Below are 4,078 nucleotides of genomic sequence, written 5' to 3'. Positions count from 1 at the left end.
AATATATCACTCCCCTTTCTGCTATCTTGTAAGGTTTCTGCTGAGAAACATCTGGGAGCTTGATAGGAGTTCCTTTGTGTATATATATATTTTTTGTCTTGCTGCCCTTAATATTTTTTCTTTTTCATTGACTTTTGCCACCTTTACTACAATATGCCTTGGAGAGAGTCTTTTTATGTTGATATAGTCAGGAGGTCTGTTGACTTCATTCACCTGTAATCCCAGCTCCTTTGCCCGGTTTGGGAATTTCTCGGCTATTATTTCTTTGAACAAGCTCTCTCTGCTCCTTTTTCCCTTTCCTTCTGGAATACCTAAAATCCTTACATTGCATTTCATAATTGAGTTGAATATTTCTTGGAGAATTTCTTCATTTCTTTGTAGTCTCTGTTCTCTCTCCTCCATCTGGATTATTTCTGCATTCCTATCCACTAAGTTGCTAACTCTTTCCTCCGTGTTGTCAGCTTTGTTCTTTAAAGAGTCTAGATATTGCTTTATCTCTTCCATTGCGTTTTCTATCTCCCACATTTCTGATTTTTTTTTTTTTATATTTTCAATGTCTTTTGTGAAGAAGTTCCTGATTTCATTGAACTATGTGTATTTTCTTGTAACTCATTAAGCTTTTTTATGATAGCTATTTTGAATTCTCTGAATATGAATTCTGAATTGAATACAGAAATTATAAATTTCTGTACCTTTGGGATTGATTTCTGGGTGCTTGTGATTTTCCTTCTGGCCTGGAGATTTACTATATTTTTGCGTGTTGTTTGATGGGTCTGGATTTATTTCTCCTCATGGTGACAATATCTGGTTGCAGCTTCCATCTGCTACCGCTGAGTGGAGGTTAATTTCTATATATTTTGAGCCCACGGCAATCTGCAGGCGCTCTGGCTGACTGGCTGTGCTGGAGCACAGGGAGGGGGAGGGGCACTTTGTTTCACCTGCCTGATCCCAGGAACTTCTCACTCTTTCTTCGCTATCTGCTTTCCTGGGATACTAGCTTGATGAAGACACCCGTGCAACACTTCAATCACCTCCTTGTCGGAGTTTCCCCCCGGGGTTGTGAAGGAACTTGGAGAGGGACAGTTTTCCTGCTGAGGGCCACCCCTCCCCCACTCTCTGAGAGCCATAGGAACCCAGAGTTGTGGCCCTTGGGGATGGCGAGGAGTTCTCTTTACCTCATTGCATTTCCTGCAGGGGTCCAGCACCTCCACCTTCAGACATATGGCTACATGGATCTCTCAGATGTCTTTTGTGTTGTGTGAACGTCCTCTGTTGGTATTTGAATTTCCTTTTTGTTCTATCGTAGAGGGGAGAATATAAGGGGAGTCCCCACTCCACCATGATGTGACGTCACCCTCTTTGTTTTGTTTTCTGCTTAACAGAATGCTGGAACTTCTTTGCTGGACTTTTTGGACTTACACTAAGGCTCTCATGTGTCAGTGATGTACTCCGTCGGTGTTCTTTGGGGCGAGGAAAGTAGAAAATTCTTATTCCTTCATGATGATCCAGGTTTAACTTTTATTTGAGCTAATGAGATGGATTTTTATAGGGAAATTCGAAGATACCTTAAACAAGAAATCACTTTTATTTGTTAATTGGGTAGTTTCATGTAGTTTTATTTAATTATGCTTATAAGATATTTTTGTATTTATCCTTTTATAATCACATTTTTAAAGAGGGAAGAGAATTACAAAGCTAGAGAATTTGGGGAGAAGAACCAGTGACAGCTTATTTAGAGCAAGTCCACTGTCCAGTTTTTATTTGAAACATTTTGAATAAATGTCATAAAACATACTGGTTCTTGAAAATGACTTGGATATCTCTCAGAGATGACATACGTTGGAAATTCATTTCTTTATACTGTAAATTACAATTGAGTTTCTTACGTATTTCCTGAATGACCATATAGTTTGATAACTAAACGTTAAGGCATACATAAATAACCATGACATATGCTAGAAAATACAATAAAGAAGGATAAAGTGCTATGGAAATTCAGAGGAGGGAGGAATTGTTCCTAGCATTTTCTTTTTTGTGTGTATATGAGGGAAAGACTTATAAGAGATAAATCAAGGCAGAGATGATATGGAAAGTCATTTCAGTAGAAGAAACTTGGAACCAAGTGTAGACTTCGGGTCTTATGGAGATGTTGGATAGTTTTCTTTGGCTGAAGAGAGACAGACACAGAGATTGGGTGTTATGGTGGAGAGGAGTAAAGAGAAATTATGAGAACAGCGGAAAGGTAGTTAAAGCCAGACTTCAGAGGAGTGTAGGCCAAGGAGCTTGAATTTTCTTTGGAATCAGCAGGGAGCCATTAAAACTTCTTTCAGTAGAGGTCTGACATCATTTAAATTGTACTTTAGAAAATTTACTCATTTTTATGGGTGTTAAAATGTACTCAGATTTGTTTTAATTAGATATGGTGAAACATCAGATACAAAAATGATTGTTGTGAAGGAAGAAGTTTATATTCACAAATATGAGAGGAGAAAGAGAGAGGCATGCTGTATTGTGAAGGGCCACATAGAGGAAGGAGTCTGGTTGGTCAGAAGGTAGAGGAGAGGGGACAGCGTGGCTCAGAGCCTTTATTAGGGTTCTAGCAGGAAGGAAGGGGCAAGGCAGGGTGGGCATGCTAAGTTTACTACTGGATAGTCTGAATAATTTCAGTAGGCCCTGGGTTACAGAACCTGTCCCTAAGTGTTTGGTATCTGACCCTGGCGTATTTTAGGGTAGGGGTAATGTTAACTTGATATATAAGTTTGATGGTTGGGGTAAGGGCTCTGATTTGTTGGTTTGTATAGCAAAGGTGAACTCAGGAACACGTTTGCTATCTGTAGGATTTATCTAGTTCTGGGAGGGGCTGTCTCTCAAGGATCAAGGCCCTAAATGACAGTATGAAGATATAGAAAATTAGAAAATACGGTCGAATCATTACTTGAAATGTTAATAAGAAGCACGTATTTTGTATATCGTCAGCAAAAATAATAAAGATTAAAGAAGTTTCATCTAATAGCACTGTGGAAGGTGAATCAGAAAGTGAGAAATGGAGATAGGAAACCAATTAGGAGGTTTGTGCGGTAGTGGGAACATAAATAAATCAGAGACTGTGATAAACCTCCCCTTTGTGCTCCCTCTATCTACTTGCTTTTTAGACATGTACGAGGTTTTTTGTATTCTTCATATTTTAAATTTGTGTGTGTATTCATAAATTAGCCATTTCTCCCTGTACCGTCAGCCAAATTTGGTAAATGACCTTTTTCAGCTTTCACGTTCGTATATTATAGTTTCAGTCACCAGGAGAGACAGACAGATAGCAACTCTTGCTTTCAGGTATCTTATAGATGAAACTTTAATTTTATTGTGTTCAAAGATGAATTTAGTTTTTACCTTTTTGTAGCTGGTACCAGTTCAGCTGTGGCTTGGAGAATATAAATATACTCTAAGAATTATTTCTGCCATCAGAAGGTCAGTTAAGAGAGGTGATTATAAGCTACACAGAAATCTCAAGAATATGTACCTTTGCAATGAATTTTTAATTTTTACTGTTTTATAATTTATTGGTAGGAAGATTGCAGACTACATTAAATTAAAAGATATAATCCAATCTTGCTAAGAATCATTCAGTAATCTACAAAATATGTTAAAAGTTGAGTTTTAACTCAACAAGTAGTTGAGATGCTGATAGAAAGCAAGAGGGAGTCTTCTGGGGTGTGAGAAATGTTCTGTGTCTTAATCTTAATCTTAATACTGCTAATACAAATTTACATCTGTATAAACTAAACACTTAAGATTTGTGCACTTCGTGTAAGTAATACTGTAATTAAACAAAAAATCAGCAAACCCAGTTTGTGTGTTTGATTTGACTGCTCTTTCTTATGGTGTAGCTGCCCATATATCTCTGGAAATCAATAAGTTCCCTCTTATTTCACATTGATAGCTTTTGGATAAGTCAGGAAATTTGAGCATTTAAGAAATGTAAATATTGTGGTGACATTTTAAATATGTGATATAAAAAAATTAATGTTTGGTATACTTTATTCCCGGTTTTAGGAGCTGGAACTAATGAGAATCAAAGGCC

This window comes from Ceratotherium simum, chromosome Y (genome assembly GCF_057802395.1).
Source record: "Ceratotherium simum simum isolate JZ-2026a chromosome Y, ASM5780239v1, whole genome shotgun sequence".
Classification (NCBI taxonomy): Eukaryota; Metazoa; Chordata; class Mammalia; order Perissodactyla; family Rhinocerotidae; genus Ceratotherium; species Ceratotherium simum.
Note: the sequence above shows the minus strand (reverse complement) of the source record.